This window comes from Alligator sinensis, unplaced genomic scaffold (genome assembly GCF_000455745.1).
Source record: "Alligator sinensis unplaced genomic scaffold, ASM45574v1 scaffold111_1, whole genome shotgun sequence".
NCBI classification, from domain to species: domain Eukaryota; kingdom Metazoa; phylum Chordata; order Crocodylia; family Alligatoridae; genus Alligator; species Alligator sinensis.
In genome coordinates this window covers 3,690,941-3,710,424 of record NW_005841875.1, presented here as the reverse complement: position 1 = coordinate 3,710,424, position 19,484 = coordinate 3,690,941, and the positions used below count along the sequence as shown (strand labels likewise).

Below are 19,484 nucleotides of genomic sequence, written 5' to 3'. Positions count from 1 at the left end.
CTGAACCCTAGGGATCCACAGGACACAGTTTGAAAACCAAAGCACTAGACGGACCACTGGTTTGGGTGTGCGCACCAATACTTATCTTTTTTTCACCAATTGAGCAGAAGAGATTAAGTGGTAAGCAGGTAAGTTGCTGACATAAGACAAAAGAAGAATGATAAGAAACAATTGAGTAAAACAAAATTTAAATGAAAATGTTGGACCCGGTCCCAAAAGGGACTAAATCAGCATAGCTTCATCCACAGCAATAGCCAATGACTTTTGTCTTCATTGGCATTTCACTGAATTTACAGCAGCTGAGCATTTGGTCCATTATAACTTTTTCAGGTTAAGGAGAAGGGAAACTTGTGCAAAATCAAGTTTTTTGGCAAGGAAGTCCATTTTCAGATGAATAGTCATTCCTTCTTTAATCTGCTTTCTACTGCAACAGACATGCTTCTGGGGTAAACATTAGCAATTTATATTCTTAAGACTCTCAAAAGGTAACTTTTATTGCTACCACTTCTCCATCTCTCAGTTTTATGGAAAATGTTGCAGATATGTAAAGATAAACTACATTCACCCTTCATGACCATAAATATATGTAATAAAGTGGAATAATAAAGCCTCACGGAACCCCTTCTGCAATTACTGATCTCTTTCACAGTCTAAAATCTCAAAGGTGAGTGGGAAAAAAATATATTCAGTAGCCAAGTAGTCTATTTACCATTCCAGAGCTATTGTAGACATGCTACATGCTACAATAAAGCAAGAAAATTAATAAAAATAATGCCATAGACATTAGGGCTGGAAGGGACCTCAGAAGATCATCAAGTCCAGCTCTCTGCCCCAGGGGCAGGAAGTCAGCTGGGGTCATAGGATCCCAGCAAGATAAGCATCCAAATAGCAAGATAAGCATCCAAATAATAAATTGAACCACATGTCTGTACTGGTTTCCTTCAGTGATTAAAGACTTATTCCAGTGCCAAAACATAAGAAGAAACACAACCCTTCTTCCCCACTCCCCTCCAACCACTTTCTTTTGGAACAATTCCATTTTCCATGGTAAAACTGGTGTCATCTTAAGCAACGGAAAGACCTCAACTTCATACAGGAACTGCCAAATCCCAGTAAACCAGAATGTAAGCTCTACATTCATTAGATTCAGTTCCTAAGGAAGGACAAACCCTTTTGACAGTCTGTAAGTTCCCATTTTGATTGGAAGGGTATTCTGCATGCTGCTTAACTGCCTATGCCAAGTCTCTTGCAAATGAAAATGACCCCTTTCAGTTTTAAACTATCCAAAAGAACTAGCTGCATTCAATGAGTCAAACTGCAGACAGCAACCTGAAACATTTTTAAAGCAAACTCAGAATAATTGTACTCTGATTTTCAGTAATTCATTATGTGAAATAAAATCAAAGTAAAAGCCAGAAAATGTCTCCAATTGTCTTTCAGTTCCATTCCAGCAAATCTAAAGCCAAAAATCTCAAGGATTCAGCGAGGCTCTGAGTTTTTCCTCTTAGCAGCCTTATATTCCAGCACTAGCACACAGCAAGATCCTTTGCCAGTTTGCTGCAAACTAATAAGTTTTTGGCATTGAAAAAATGTAGTTAGACCATTTTCTGCAACCTACGGAATCCATTAAGCACGATCTTCCAGTGACCTTCAGACTGAATTGTGCTAGACAGGGCTACCTTATTGACACAGTTGAGTGGAGATTTTCAGAAACACTTGTGATGGTTGTGGGTCCACTACCTGTTGAGTTCTCCTGAAAATCATCCCTGGGTACTGAGTACAGAGCTAGGTGGAAGCCATATTCTACTACTTAATGGGAAATTCAATGATTTTTTTAAATACTGAGGGAGAAAAAAAATAAAAGAATATTTCAGACTATTTTGTGTTTTTCCTTCCATTTGGGAATGAAAATATTTTAATCTCAATATTTCACTATACAAGCGTTGCATTGTTTGACTGGTCATTTAAAAACAAAACACATGCACGAAACATTTCCTTTAGCAAATGTCAACATGAGATGTATTGACATTATCAAAATACTTCTTTTTAGATTTATTCCCCACCCCCGAAGAAGTATTGCCAAATTAACATTCAAACAAACAAACAAAACTTAATGTAAACAGATATTTTATTGAAAGAAAGTGATGATGAGGAACTTTGAATCAGCTCCTGGGCTAATCACTTGATAATCTGAGCCAAATAAGCCTGGAATTTGAAAGTACATGGTAGCAAATGATAAAGCAAACCATTAACTTGTCTCTGAAAATCTACATGGAACGAACCTACTTAACCTTCTTACAACTTCCAGCAGTTACAGCTTCAAGTTAAAGATTTAAACCCAGAATCCTACCGTATTTTTTTGCATTCCTTTCATACCAGACCTGTTGAATCTCTCATTCCCAGGCCCCTTAAGATAGGGTCTGGGGTTTCAAATATCTTGTTCCATTAGTTTAGCTGCATTAGGGGGTCGGACTTGATGACCTATTGAGGTCCCTTCTGACCCTAACATCTATGAATCTATTACAGGATAGGATCTGATAAAAGTAAACCGAGAGAAAAGCATCTTTTTCAGTTTCCAACCTAATTAATTTCTTATCATTCTGGTCATATCTCACACCTGGAGGGGGCAATGAGCCTATGTGCAGCCTTTAGCAAGCTGTTGTATGGAAAAAATGGGGAAAGGGATGGAAAGCTCATACCCGGGATGGTAAAGTGCTGTATCCATGGTTTCCATACACTTCATAGTCCAGACAGCTAATCAAATGTCATGAAATCAGTCTAGTTTTCTATCATGCATCAGAAATTTGCAGATGATCACATGTTCCAGCAGCCAGTCTGTCATTGTGTTAACAGAGTCTACAGACTGCACCATTCTCAGAAAGGCAAGAAAAAGTGCTGCTCACTGACCTGCCTTTCCAAAGACAGGAAGGTGATATCAAGCAAACTGTGCAGCAGAACAGAAATGAGAGCAGCCTGTCTTAAGTGACTGGGAGATTACTATACGTAAAAACAGGGCTTCCTAGAGAGACACAGAGGTGCCAGCTGACCTAGCCACTGTATATAAACTGAATGAAATGTGTCTGCTGGGTCCAGTTTTAGAATGTATATTTTATTTACTTTTCTATATAGCAAGGAAAGCCTGTCAGCTTCTCTCTTCAAAGAGATTTTCTCCATTAAAATCAGTTGGAATTTGCCTCCATTACAGAGATTTCCCTTGTCATTCACACTGCTTGCTAAGGGTTTATATGCTTACCAGCCCCTAATAAGAAAACTGGAACAGCAAAATTTTTCACCTTTCCTTCCTCTTGGTCTGTGCCACCACACTTCTCCATTTTCTACTGCATAAATACAACGATGTAGCTTTCCTTATAACCAGCTTCTGTGAATTTACTGACAGAAACCCATGAAGATCCAGAAATATTTCTCTTCTCCATTGTGTCCAAGTGACCTATGCAACAGGTCTCTTATGCTTCTATCACAATTAGCTTATTACCAAAGAGGCTTATTTGCTGGAAGTTGTTCCAATAAAATGAACAAGGCACTTATTTGCAATCCTCAGCAATGGTCCAGTAACGAATCAGGCAAAGGGAAGCCAATCTCAAACTAATCCCCAATGGATGTGTGTGCATCAAACAAACTATGGGTTTGTCTACACAGAGAAGCTGGTGCACAATAAGTGAGTATGTAAATCTGTATCCCCTAGCTACCAAGCACTAAGTTTCCTTGTGAACACTCTTAGGATGTTCAAAGGATGCACAGTCATGTGATTACCCACTCTAACTCCATTAACTTTGACCCCAGAAATAAGGTGAGGATGCATGCAGCAACATGCTTACAAATTGGGTGCTCAACAGTGATGGCCAGGGCATCCTGGCTGCATCATTTCTGGAATTCACATGCCTGGGGTAGGAGCAGGCGGGTGAAACAACTAGTCAGCAGCATGACAGAGCAATTTTCCATGGTGTAAACACACTGGAAAGGGTGAACATTCATTTCAGGTATTTAATGTAAATGCTCATGCTTTCACTCAACAACTTTTCCAACAACTATGCACTAGAATGAACGCACACTGAAAATTCATCAAGGACAAAAATATCCAATTACCTGTGGGGGCACACTTCCCACAAAACATTTACTCCCTCTCCAGTCTCTGTGTTCTACTCCTCAAAGGGAATTTACAAAACACCTTTCGTAGACAAACTGATGAACTGCACTTCATAAATCTACTGGATACAAAAAATCATGGTCGCAATATACACATTGGATTTATGACACATTACAACCTGTCTGACATCTGATTCACCAGGTACCTGCCTGACCTTACCATTTACACTTCCTCCCCTTTCCTCCTTTTCGATCTTTTGTCTTCCTAATTTCCAGCTATTTACTGTTTTTACAGACTGCCTCTTTTCTACCTTGGATAACTCAACTACAGTAGAGTCTCCCTTACTTACCTTTGGCATTAATTCCCCCTTGTTTTCCCCCCTCCCATCCCTTCTATACCCCTTGTTTTCCTAATTTCCAGCTATTTACATTCTCACTGACATCCTGTCATACTTTTAGCTTGTTGCATTATTTAGAGATCTCAGAACAGCAGAGCCTCCCTACACCTGAAGAAGGGTGACTGCACCCAAAAGCTTGCAAATAACTATTTTCCAACTACTCAGTTCGTCTCATAAAAGATATCACATCTACCCAAAGAAGCTTGCCTGCCTGTGTCCTTACACCGACACAGCTACAACCAAAAACCCTGAATGTTTTTACTCTTTTCCCCTCTCTTCTTTCATAGTCACCTGCAATTCCAGCCTAGGAGTACAGTGTGACACAACTGTATACTCAACAGTGGATCTGCAATGCCCAGTCTGAGACAGCTGATCAAACAGCACCTTTTTGAAGTCTCTCTCCTTGAAGGGATAACTGTACCCTATTGCCTGCACTCAGATCTGAAACTCTCACCGTCTGCCCAGCATCTCACAGAACTGAACCACAGAATGACAGCCAGAGACTTCACGCAGTCAAATACACTTTTAAAATCTGTTGGATATTTCATATAGAAGCTGCCCTCACTTCCCCAGTAGGGCTGACTGGGTGTTCAACTACTTCTTAAAATTTCTGTTCGAAACTATTGTAGAGCAGATTTGCCATATGAAATTCTCATGATACCTATTTTTTACAGAGTGTTTCATTGAACACAAACATGATAAATAATAAATAAACTGATTGATTTTCTTCTAGTAATGTAACCCACTGCTGAGTGGGTTATAAGACTCTTCCTGCGTACCATCCCTAAAGGGAAAATGTCTGCTAGAGAGCCAACTACAGATTCCTGAGCTCAAGGCCCAGCACCTCACCCTGCACCCTCTGGAACTACCCACTCAACTCCTGTATCAGCCACCTTAGTGATCCATGGACTAATCTCTTATTGAGCACAACCAGTGTTCCCCAAACCTTCATTCCTTCCCTAACCAGTTAAACCAACTGAATGAATGATAAAAGCAATGCACCTAAATCCTTCGGAGTTACAGTTGCCAATAATTTGTAATAGATAATTGGCAGTATTTTTGTTTTGCTTCTTACAAACTGTCCAAAAGCACAAGTTGGCAGATACACTAATTATTCAAAACTATTCACTAAATTCTATATATGGAGGTAACTGGGAAGGATCATTCAACACCTTATTAGATTATGTTCTCTGCCACACCACTCTGATTTAGGCTTTAGTGTGTGTGATAAAGCTAAGGAGGTGATACCTGAAACAAATTTGTATTTCTTGATTGGTAACAGCCAGTAAAAATAGTTATGCTTGCTAGTAATAGAAGTGGTGAGCATCTCCTTCAGAGAAGTGAAGTTACCATTTTTTAGGGGAGGGGGGTTTGGCGGGGTGAAGATTTGGTTTGCTCAGTCCTCAGGAAGCAAACACTCTGCACTAGACATCTTTCCAACTATCACTTCATTTTCAGCTTCCAATTCCTGAGCAAAATCCATGCAGAGAACAAAATCCATAGACTGTTACCTCTTATTGTGCAAGTCCTGTTTTGCTTTGGCTCCTGCATAGCACCCAATGGAATTGGGTCCTGGTCCTTGAGCAGAGCTCACAGGCACTATCAAAGTAATACAACAGTGTCAGCTCCTAGCATACACTGCACTGCAGGTGAAGTACAGGTATTGTACCAGTCTTGCTAATAATTGGTGCAGTTCCATCAGGGCAGAGAGAGATCATTGCAGCCCTGTAGCCTTAATCTCTGTTCCTACCATGAGTATTTAATTTATCAGAAGAGTTACTGTGTTTAAAGAATGATGCTGTTTTGCAAGTGAAACTGTTGTGTGAGCTTTGATAGCAAACTGAAAGGCCTGTATATATTCTGGATTCACTCAAGTTCTTTTCTGTGCACTTTGCAAGACCTTGATCATAATCCTCTGGAGTGAGACACCTAAACCCCATTAACCTGTTTCTTTTCTCTGTAATTAAATAAAAAAAAAAAAATTATAAAATTCTAAGCAACAACTTAATTCACTAACTCTGCTAAGCTAACTCGTTAGTGAGGCAGCAAAAAAAGAATGAAAGCAGAAAGAGAAACACTTCTGGCAGACATACTAAAAATGTGATCACAGTTATTGTGAAAAACAAGATGTGACATTTTACAGGTGAATCTTTGGTTAATTCATCAGGGTGTTTTCAATTAAAAGAAATAAAATTCAGAGGAAATAACATTTAGTTTGGATTTATCATGACAGGCAGGGTATATTAAAACATAATGGTAAACTAGCAAGTTTGTCATTAATCATTGTAAAGAGTCTTCTGTGTCTGAAAAGAATTCCAGCAGCAGCTGAAATATCATATGACCAGGATGAGTTCTATCAGTCTCATTTCCCCATTTTTATTAGCATATTTTTCCTTAAGGAAGATTATTAAAAAATTTAAAAAGCCATACATTTCAGATGTTGCAATACTCATCTCCCTCTTCATTTCACTCTCAAAACTTGTCTCGTTATGCGGATAAAACAGTTGATTAGTTCACAAGATCCACCTACATACTCAAATCCACTTTCTTCCTCTTTCTTTCAACAGTCTCTTAAATGTTGAACCACAGTTTCTCTTCTGCCTGTGCAGAAGCCAACAGAACGGTGTTCCCAATCCTTGGCCATGACTCCTAGGTATTACCACACTACAATTAAATACATATGCCAAAGAAAATCCCTACAGTGCTTAGGAACATGGGCGTGGACGGGGTTTACAGGAGCATTCAGCTCCGTTCTCTGTTCACAAGCAACCATGTGTCCAAAGGCACCATAACATCATGTCATTCCAACTGTCACATACCACGGCCACACCGCATGGCAAAAAGCAAATAATAAAAACATTACTACCTGCCAAAGGTGAAAATGAGCTTGTGAAACAAAGGTGCCAACAGTCATGTCAGGGTATTTGCTAGGGTAATTTAGGTTTCTTTTACTACACTTTCCTTAGTTGGGAATCATTTTTTTCATTTATGTTTCTCTTTTCCTCTCAAGAAGAGAAGAATGGTCTTATGGGTAAAGCAAAGAACTGTGTGTTTGGAGACTTGGAGTGAAACTTGACTCCACTGAAGTCAATGGGAGTGCTACTTCTGTTGGGCAGGAGTTTAACCCTGGTTCTGTAACAGACCTCGTGTGTGGCCCCATTCAGGCTAGACTGTGGCTATAAATCTGTCTCCAAGCTGGCAACTGTCCATAATTTACTGAAATCCCATTAAAAAAAAGGCTAAAAACATCTGTCTGTAAAATCGGGGGGAGGGGGGAAGGAGGGGGGAAAAGGAGGTGTCTGTAAAAAAACCTAAGCAACTGAAAGCTTGCTTTAATATTCCTCATCTGAACAAGGCTGGATGTAGAAGAACAGAGTACAGCCACCTTGAGTCTGAGCAGGAGCATAGGATCCTACAGGGAGCTCTGCCAGTGGTTTGTGGCCCACAGGAGCCTCCCATAGGCCCCTTTCTCCTCAGTCCTATGCTGCTGCTGTTGCGTCCTGTCTCCTATCTATAACACTGCTGGGCCACATGTAGGCAGGGAAGAATGGGGAGGCGGTAGTGCAGCAGGGATGGAGCTGCAGACTGAGGGGGGAAGATGTCAGGAGGGGGGTCTATGCTGGGACAGGGGGAGTGAAGCCAATGGGGGTAAGGCTGGGAGGTGGACCAGGAGGGAGCAACATGGTGCTAGATGTGGTCAGGGGTATCAGGGCATGGGGGTGAGTAGGAAACCCCAAGGGTGGGAGTGGAATAGTATAAAACCATTGCTGCAGTCAAGCAGGATTGCCAACCCAAGAAAAAGTTGTTTGTTTTTAATGGCAACCAACGTTTTTTACTATGTTTGTTATTAATCCCCTAATTTGAATTTGGCCCTTTTAACTGCTGTCCATGGCCTGGAAGAAGAGTTGCATTCACATTTTGTAAAACATATGCAAGTAAAAAAGTTTGGCTGTCAGTAAAAAGTTTGCAGATTGTCAGTAAAAAACCAAAAAAGCAAAACAAGAATCTTTCTTGGCTTGGCAACCCTGATCTGGCTGATTTGAGATGAGAAATGGAAGCCCCAGCAGGAAAACAAGGAAGCATTGTGAGCAACTCAGGCACACTGCTATGGAGCATGGAACACTACAATCCCCGATACACACTTTTACAGCATATCGGCTACACCAATTCCACTGATATCTTGAAGGGAAAGGGAACATAGCCCTGCCTTTTTCTACCCCTGCCTACACACTCAGAAAAGATTACCATTAGTCTCAAACAGTCTTAGCAATGAGAGTTGAGACAGCACCTCTCCTCAGAGACATAACTACCAGGGTCTGGGCCTTGAACAGCAGTCTAAGTGCCCCAGTGGCCTACCCTTTGTTGTGCTACTGCCTCAAGCTCTATGTATTCTAATTTGCTACACTGTAGGGTAAATGGCACAATCCAGTGGATATGACATAGGACATGGGGCCTGGTACTCCTGGTTCTAATCAGAGCTCTGACATTTACTTCTGTGACCTTGGGAATGTCTCCAGCTCTGAATCTCAGGTTCCTCATCTGCAATGTGAGGATTAATATTTTCCTGCCACGCAGGAGTGTGGGGAGGTTTAATTTATTAATCTTTGTGAAGTACATGGGAATCCTTTGATGAAAAAATGCTATATAAAATGCAAAATATTATTAGTGAAAACCACCTATTTAAATCTCACCTGGAAACCTTCCTCTTTCTCTTTAATTTGTGATTGATTCTCACTCAATTAGTGTTAATGGAATTTATGTGTATGCTTTAACAGCAGCATAGACCCCACGGTGAGGTGCTAACAATAGCTTCCATGTAGATGTGCTAATTCATATAAAGTAGCCAGTCAACCAGTACCCACCACTTAACAAACACTTTCAGCCACTGTGTCCCTGTGAATTACATACCCACAATTTAAATTGACTTCTAGTACTGAGGGCTTCAGACTTATTCCTCTGTCTCTAATTTCAGCATGAGCAGGCAGCTTCAATGCATTGTGTTAAAACATCGGGTTCCTAATACAATCCTTAGTTCCTACTCTGTTGGCATGCAAATACTGTGATAGGTATGCTCTTAACTAACCAGGCACTTTTAAGTCGACTTCCCCACACTTTACTCAGCTTTTTAGCAACAACTGTATCTAACAGAAGAGTTTAGTCACTGACAGATAGTACAAATCCACAAATTGCTCATTAGCTAAATATGTCAAGTGCCATTTCATTTTACAAAGAGGAAGTGGTAAGCCAGATAACCTTAGAGTGAGCACTTAACGTACCTCAAAGTAGGATATAGCTTCAATACAATATGCAAAAGAGCAACTTAGGAACTCCAAATGATTTTATCAAATACTCATATTGTGAGACTCTGACTGAATGATAAGACCTCCAGTAGGAATCATTCCTTTGAATACACATTAGGAAAAAAATGTTTATTAAATCACACAGTTGAAAGGCAGGGATTGCAATGAACGCTGAAGAAAGATGTATAGTTGTTTTTTTTTTCTTGTAGCCACTTAATTGAATCTGTGGCATTGAGTCTGGAATTATAAATGCTGGGTGATAGTAACAATTTACTCCATAGATTTTCACGCTGAGCGCCCACCAAAAAAAATTAGCATTTGTGCTGAATAGCTTCTAATCAACTATTCTCAAATGACAGTCCTTCTTTTTAAAGCATTTCTAAATCTCCTTGCCTATGAGACTCCCTTAGTACTAAAAAGTATTCTGTGTGTTCAGTTTTCATCCCTCCGTTTCCAGGGTCCTTTATCATGATCTAATCACATTAATCTTTGATGCTAATCTCTATCTTTTAATCTTCTTAGTTTTCTTTTTAAAGTGATCTTTGGGTCTCTCTCAGGGTTCATTAATCTATTAAGATTCCCTGCAGCATCCATTTTATAGATCAAGATGTTGTTATATGGAGTTACTTGTCAGGAAGCTCTGGTTTAGCAATCCTTAATTTAATTAGTAGATTTTACCTGACCATACCTTCTGGAATACTGTCACAAGGGCAATGAATTTCTGGGCACTGGATGCTTGCCTTTACATGATACCAGAGACACCTAATCCTAAAAAAAACAAAACACCAACCCCTCACCCCTGATTTGTAAAGAAAGCCCCTCCTTTACTGAATACCTGAAAAGAAAGGGCATTGCTAGTTTTAATTATTCACTGCTCATCAAACAATTGTTTAAGGGGAGAATGTTCGACTATCTTGACATTTTTCGGTACCATAGAAAAGGCCATAGGCAAAATGTTTCATTTATGAGCAGATTAGGTTATGTTCTCTTGATGCATGGATGCAACTGCTTTCAGTTTCAATGGGAATTATGTGCACAAAACATGCCCAAGAGTGGGTACATTGTTTTCTTACAGAACATGTTCTTGGGAAGACAGAAAATGAATAAGATAACAATCATTCAATACGTAATGTAGTTGACTCAATGATTTTATGCACTTTCAGATACAAGCCTGAGAATCCCAATGCAAATGCTAAGTGAGCTTAAATCTACCAAGTCTCCTATATGGGTTCTTGTTTTTTTCCCAGTAAGTTCAGCTTGAAAACAGTCAACATTTTTATTTACCAAGCCTCACCATTTCTTCTCTAGAATACACTGGCATTTTAGGGAAGATTTTCAGGGGTGACTTATGTATTCCTTCCATCTTTTCCTAATAAAAATAAGTGCTTTTCTTCCCTGGGGAGGAGTGTACAAATAATATAGCAGATAATTAAAAAGTCAGGAGACCTTTCAGAATTTTTGATGCCTGAAACTTATTGCTGAAATGGTTTTCAGCTACATCTAATACCACAGATTACTTTAGCACCCTTAATATTACCTTCCTTGATCCTACCCTTTGCACGTCCCTTCTCTCTCAGTAATACTAGTGTACTAGACTAGGAATGCAATAATACTAGCCCTTACTCATCTGAAAGACAATAAAGTTCTTCCCTTTCCTTCCCCTTATTTGATACTCCAGTATTGCTGAAGTCTGAATTTTCCCATTTTTCTATTCATGATCATTTGCTTCTGAAGATGATACACACACACACACAGATACAGATATTGATATATATATAGAGAGAGAGATATAGCTATAGATGTAGATAAAATATGTAGTGCTATGACAGGGCAGAGCCAGCTGTAACAACACACACTGCACCTCACTGGAGTCTTTTTCCTTCTATTATTGGGGTGTGTTATGTTTTGTCTTACCAAAGACCATTTCAAATGGTGAAGGAACGAAGACCCAGTGGGTCTGACTCATCATTGCATTATGTCCTGACATTAATATGTAGGTTCAGGAAGAAATAACACTTTTCTTTGAAATCTTGTCAATCATTAGTACAAGAGCAGATGAGGGCTTTTCTATGTGCTACAATCTTTGTGATAAGAAGATATCACAGTTTTAATGCTGTGGATAATGTCTATATTCCAAAGGAATGCTGTACCACTTTGACCTTTTCAATGTTCTACAATCAGGTTAGTTGGTTATTTCAGCTTTATCCCATTTAAAGCACCATTGGCAAAGGGGGAAGAGAAGTAGAATGGTCAGCTAACCAAAATACAGAGTAGTGGGAAGATCACCCGAGCGCCGCATGTGTCCTAACGTTCAGGCTGCACTAGCACTCAGGTCCTGTTTTTTACCCTGTGCTCACAGATTATAGTGAGAATCAAAAGTGGCACCAAAAAAAAGAGGAGCTGGATAAACTTGACATGTGAGCAACCTTGGGTTTCCCCCACAAATTCCTGAAGTTATGATGAATGTGTACAGGATTTTTTTTTTTTTGGTCTCATGGCATTCCTTAAAATGTGACTTCAGGAATTATCAGCTGAACTGAAGCAAGAAGAAAATGCAGAGTCAGGAACTGAGAAATTCCTAAGTATTGAAGTTACCTGCTCTTAAAAACCCATTCTACTAAAACATGTATTTACTAATGGTATTAAGCCACTGCAACAAAAACTATTAGCATCGTGGCAGGTTAATAAGTGACCCACCAACCTCCACATTATAGCATTACAGACAATTCATGTAATACAAGCCTGATACTGTATCGTACCACCAGGGTAGAAGTGAATCCTGGAGCAGGTTGAGAGCTGTTGTAAAGTACCATGAACTCAGTGGAGCTATCACAGCTGAAGATCTGCTCCCAGACTGGAACTACATATGAAATTACAAGGCAAACAGAAGTTTTCTCAGCCGCAGTGAAAATTTTGGCTCAGTTAGATTCATATTTTCTATAGAAGTTTGGATGGTGCTTATTTTGTCTCATACTTTTACTGAGGATGAATGAGCTGGCTATCAAATATACAGTAACATAAAATGCATTTTAGCATTCAGGGTGATTTCAACCAGGGTCGTCCCCTTTAATTGTTTTTAAGAGACAGGAATTGATTGTTCTAGTCTCTTCAGGTTGATTGAGAAGGATTATTCTTTAGGTCCAAATATACCCGCACTAACTTAAGCACATCGATTATCTCAGATTTCAACTATCACACTTAAAGATAGGGATGGACTAAAGTACTCTTGCTGATTTCTTAGCTAAGAGATAAAACCAGTAGCATTTGGTGATTATAAACATGATGATTTCTTATCTGTTCTTGGGCGATAAATTCAGTGTGGTGCAGCATGCCAGATGGCAGATGGTATGAGAAAGTGTGTGTGTGTGTGTGTGTGTGAGAGAGAGAGAGAGAGAGAGCCAACAGTTTCACTCCATTCTGTCAAATTCAAAATGAAACTTGAATCTCTTTTCACCACTGGGATTTGTCAAATATTGTTTTATTAGCTCTACTCTGATATGTTGAAAATCTAGCATAAGCCAAGAAATCTCTGGAAGTCGGTATTTTAAAATATATTCCAAAAAGATATTATTTGAGAAAGGCACTACAGGTGCATTCAGTTGTATAGCTGATTGCCTGATCTATTACCATTTGTGGCCAGGCAATTTAGCTTTCAAGCACTGAACAAATATCAAACTTAGTGTAGATAATCTCTCCCTAAGGCAGATCCTACCAGCATTCTACTAAAATTAACTCTTGGTTACTGATGAAATGTCTCACCATTTGGAAATATACCTGCTTGGCATTTGCTGAACAAATGCAGGTATCATGCAGGAATAAATCCCTCTCAGCGCCAAAATAGTCAGCTGCTCAAAGCAAGATGTAGGAATTATCTGGCGTCCACTGCTCACAAAATCAGGCTTTACTGATGCTTTTAGCCTGAGCAACTCATTTTCTTTTATGACCTGACACTTTGCTGTCCCCCTCCACCCACTTTTTTAGAGCTTTGCTGGCTTGAAATATGCCCCCCCTCCCTTCCCCTTCCCCACCAAAGAGGATTTTTGATCACAGATGGTTTTTCACTGATTCAATCCTTTCACTCAGTAGGCAAGGTCAATTGTATACCAAAATATGGAGGATATCTCTAAGTGATATTGAGATGCAATTAGCCAACCTTCTGAGCTCCAACTCTCACTGTTAAATTCACACTGAAGGCAGGCATAACACCGAATCTCTGAACATAGCAACTAATACTTTTCATCACTCTCTATTCCCCACCTCTCCCCTCCCCTATACTAGAGACAGAACTGCTTCCATCTTTAGACATATTCCTCACACCCACTCCACTCTACCTTTTTGTATTTACTTGGTAATTATTACACAAGATTTATTTTTGTTTCTTATAGTAGCCTACACATTTTACTAGCCTGTTTTTGCAACAGCAGCCTCCATTTTTCTAGGAAAAATTCTGTCCCTGCAATGAATTGCACTCATGGACACTACCTAAACATTGAAGTGAGGGCCAGATTCTGAAGTACTTCCTTTGGTAGTCCCGTGGAAGTTATGCAGAAGGGATAACGGTTCCAGAATTTGGCCTGTTGAGTATCAAACACCATTGGGTAAGTGTCTAGAAGCATTTCCACCAATACTTCATTTTGGATGTCAAATAGCTGCTTAGCAATGTTCACATGGGGCAGGTGATGCTAGAAAGAACTCTAGAATCTAGATTTTTTTTAAAGGCCCATAAGAAAAACCTGCTCTTTAATTCTGTTTTGAAGTATCTGGCATGTCCTCTTGTCCTGCAGCACATGCACCTTGTGATGGTAGTAAAGGAGCCAAAACAGTGGCTCAGATGGGCAGGAGCATGACCACATGGGAACATTCTCTCCTTCCTTGTGGGACAATAAATTCACTACATAATATCCCCTTACCAAATCATCGGCTATATAAAAAGTTAATACCAAAGGTTAAATCTGTCCCCACATGTGCCTATATGGCAGTTACCAGAGGGATTAATTGACCTTTTTGGCTCCTACACAGTTTTAGGCTCTATTTGGTCCTCTGGTGAAAGAGCATCACCCCATCTGCTGTGTGTGTACTTGCCTGCCAGAACCAAAATGGAAGAGCAGGAAAGCCTTCCTCCTGTGTCCAGTATGCCAGTGGTCAAGGTACTCAGCCAGGAACCAGGAGACCCAGGTTTTGGACATCTTCCCATGCGTTGGTTTGAACCTGCTTCTCCTGCTTCCCAGTACAGTCCTCTAACCACCAGATCTCAGGTTAGACATTAACCCGGCTGCTCCACAGCCCTCCCCTTGAAGCTGACCCATTCTGGCTTGCTTTGAATATTCACTAGGTAAAATAAATAGAGAGCAGTAAGGAATTTTGTGCCCCACTGGGAGCAAAATCCCTTTACCATCCAGAGCAACATCCATCAGTAGTGTAGTAGTAGGAGTGGGAGGGAAATGGGGGGACAAGAGGGAGGGAAATGGGGGGATAAGGAGACCAAGGCACCAGCCTTGGGAGCCAATTTGTAGCGGGGCACAAAAATAGCATCTGCCATGCTGATGGCCCAGCTACAGCTGCTGCCCCAGGTGCCACCACTTCCCAGGGTGCAAAACTGGTCCGCTATGCCTCTGGCATCCATCTTTCTAAGCCACTAATCCTTCTGGCCCCACATATCTCCCTCTCTTGGCTTCCCAGGAGACTTATTTCAATGGAAGGGATGGAGAGGGGACTGGATAATGTCTAACCTGTGCTTTAATGGTTACAGCACTGTGCTAGGAAGCCAGAGATGCAGGCTGAAACTCACTTTATAAATATTATATACAAACTACACACCATAGTCTGGTTACAGCTAAGTTTACCACTTTGTTATTGAAGAACGCTTCAACAGCATGAATATTTTCTTTTTGTAGCAATTTCCCTAGATTTCCCAAGAATGTTACTATCACTTTTCTGCCTATATGGAAGAATCGCTGTCATACACATTGCAGTTTTATGTATCTACTTGCAAATTTCTGCATCAAGTGTTGGAGAGCTGGATGATTACCTGTCATCCCTAAGTGTCGAAATGTGGGTGTTTCTAAATCAATGTAGTTTGCTTCTTGTGTGTAATTTGGCTACAGACGTTTGTGAAAGGAAACTGAATATAACTAAAATTAAACAGAATGACCCTACCCAAGATGTCTTGAGAATATTTTTTATTTCATTTGAAGCTAACAAGATGGGAACAGGTTGTGATCCTGTTTTTTGGTAGAGAATACCTGCACATTGTCAGTTTAGTAAGCCTAGGACCTTCTAAGTACCCTGTTAGAGCAACCGTTCTGTAGGATTCAGAAACCCCTCCCACTGCCTTCACATAGATAAAATAATTTGTTCCATTCACATTAATGACAGCATTACACAAATAATCCACTTCCATTATGGGAGATTTTTCTCTCCCTATAAAACACCATCTAGCATCACTCCTACCCAAGGCGGGTTAACAGATTACTTGAACTGCAATGAAGTAGAAACTATTCTGCTTATCTGACAATTCATATAAGAGAACAGAATCAGGAGAACTGCCATGATTTTGCATGCCACTACACTGGTTTCGATGAACATCTGCAATGGGAATAACAAAACGAATCCAAATGAAAGTCAGATGTTGTACTACTAATGACATTTACGTAGGTGACAGATTTTGACATGTTTTGAACAATGATTCCTCTGCCTCTGTATATGGATCCTTCTCATGCTATCTCAGGTGGCTTTCATAAATCTGAATTACAAATGTGGAGTTTTATAGAATAAAATGTGGTTCCAGTGGGGAAATTGAAATTCATATCACTATGACAAGGTCAGCCTTTCACTCTAATTGTGCTCTGAGGGATAGCAGTTCTATAGAAAAGTAGCTCTTGCCAGGAACTGCTGCTTATTGCTACCACCGTACATCTAGATTAACATCAGTTTTGCATACAATGAATGTGATTATTTACTTAGGATTGTATATTTTGAAAAGCATTTGAACACAAAAGCCAACGGCAGTTATCTTCCATCTCTTCTAACGAGCAGAGACAAAAAACCCAGCTATTTTTAAAAGCCTGTTACATTGTGCATTGTACTTTTGTCTCTGGCAATAAATTCCATGTGAAATGATCAGTACCGTTAAGTGATTTATGGGTTTTAGTAATGCGAATAATTTAAAAATCACAGACAACTCATTTTTATTTTGAAAATTAAATGATTTGTTTGTAAGATTATAGTCTGCCTTGTAAAAATAAGCAGACACGCACTGTGGCTGTCACAAAACTAAAGATGAACATGAGTCAAATATCAGTCAAATTATTCCTATTTTGGGGTGCTTTTCACAAGGGAGAGGTAGTGAATCCAGATTTTAACGCTAGGTCTGAGTTACCACTAAATAGGGAAAAGCAAGTTTACCTCTCTACATTAGAAAAGTTTGAATTTTGTAGCTTGAACCAAACCTATTAAAGTATAATTAGCTATGAATTTAAACAACATTTAAAGTAGACATAGCTTTCTGAGTTACTGAGGAATCTGAACTGTAGATTTCCTGATTTCTCTGACAAAAGAAATGGCATTGTAATCATGTATAAACAAATCTACTTAAACAAGTTGTTACCACACTTCCAAAGTTTTCCTCCGTGCTTGACATTTCTCAGGTTTATTCTCAACCGAAAGGTGAATTGTTCTGGAATATTTTAATAAAATTGTTTTAGCCATTATTAAATTATCCAAGAATGAAAAACGCAAGCTTTATTTTCTTTATTATCTTCTAGGTGATGATCTTTAATCATTGTGCAAACAATGAATTAAGTCTCATAATTCACATACTGTAGGCAAATATTATTAACTTCAATTTTTACAATGGGAATCTGAAGCACAAACAATGAAAAATAGTGCATATGAAGTCACACAGAAAATATAGGTCAGACATGCAAACAGTACTTAGGCATCCTTCCAAATATACATAATTATAGAGGTGTCCATTAAAAAGTCAGCTTTTTCTAGCTATTATTGGAGTGCAATAACTGAGATACTGCAGCACTCCCTTATACAAAAGAACCCAAGAAATAACTTTTGAATGCTACCTCTTGATATATGCTAAGACTTTTCTCTGTTGCCCCCGTGTTTGCCTTCCCAAGCACTTGCTTGACTGAAACCCACCCCCACCAGGTTTGCTGTTTGTTTATTGGGGGGAGGGGGGTGGTTTGGTTTTTACAGCTTGTTGGCTATTTGGCAGCTTACATGAAGCAAGTATGGTGGTCTCGGTCTACTTCCAAAGAGCTTCCAGGTATCAAGATCTGGACTCAAGATCTTGCCCTGCACTGCAAAGAGCCACTACCACAGTTTGCTATTAAAGTGCCACCCTTAGCAACCTATGTAGAAAACCAGAGACTGTACAGATAGAGAGACTGGCCTATGGACAAAGCTGGGTGCTTCAGATCAAGGTGAACAATGTGCCTTGCACAGCCAGCACCTTAGTTCTTACCATTCTACAGGTAACCAGGACTAAACAGTTTCCAAAACCCTCTTCTCCAACTCAAATACATCCTCAAGATGTATTCCATTAAAAATAAAACAAAAAACAAAACACTTCCCCAAAACCACAAAACAACAAATTCTGACAAGAAAACAAAAAACCCTGATCTGTCAAAATGGGTAGCTTAGATACCATATTTGCCCTTCACTTTTCTCTACCTTTCGTCCCTCCGAAGCTGGTATATCATGCTGTTACTTAAAGCCACTGTTTGATGTGGATACAGACATGTATTTGTATCAAGGTCACATCCCAGGCCATACTATCTTATGTCAAAGTATCGCCCTTCAAAGGGTCCAAGGTCTTCCAGTAAAATTCACAAATTCAGAGCCTATAAGGTAGCATTTCTCTTCTAGTAGTTAGGGTTTGTTAAACAAAAGGAACACCAGAACATCAGCCAATGGGCAGATTTCCATCCTGATCAGAAGCTATCTAACTAGTCCCTGACTCCCACTTCATAGCTTGCATCCTGCTTCTTCAGACCTTTATTTCCTTAAAGGAGTCTGTAGTGGGACTGGGATCCATTGGTGGTGAGGTGTGGTGGCCTTTCAGCCTCTGCCTCTGGGTCTTGGCTTTCTCCCTTTTGCTCTCCTGCCACACCTTTGATGGTATTTAATTAAAAAAAAAGGAGTTGGGAGGCTGCCCACATCCTAGGGTCTTGCTGGTGTTGCTTTCAGGAGCCCGTCCCTGATTCTTGCCCCATCTCAGGCAATGGTTATGCCCCTCATGGGCTTTGAGTCCCTGGCCCTGGTTCTCACCCTCTTAAGAGCAACGCTGGGCTCCCTGGTCCCTGTCTCCACCCTGATAGGGCTCTGTGCTCTCTGGCCCAGTCAGTGCTTTGAGCCTGGCCCCCGAGACAGGGCTCAAAGAAGTCACATGCCCTTCAGGCACTAATGGGACCTCCAAAACTCCCCTTTCTAGGCTCAACCTGGTTCACTGGTGTAAATCATAATGGAAAAGTTCAGCCCTCCAGCTACAACCAAAATCAAGCCCCCTGGCTGCATAATAAAGTCAAGCTCAAAGGAAACTGATAGTTCCTTATTAGTAACCTGATGGATGTAAGGTCTCCAGTGGTCTCAGATTTGTTATAGCGCAGGACCTCTTTCATGGCAACATAGTAGTTAGGATTCCTCAGGCAGCCTCTCATCTACAGCCACC

General features: G+C 40.1%; 1 protein-coding gene across 1 annotated transcript in view; it reads right to left on the bottom strand.

Annotated features, from left to right (window-relative positions):
- Window positions 1-19,484, bottom strand: part of FSTL4 (follistatin like 4) — a 565,752-nt gene that overhangs the window by 305,527 nt on the left and 240,741 nt on the right. The gene's annotated exons all lie outside the window — the stretch shown is intronic.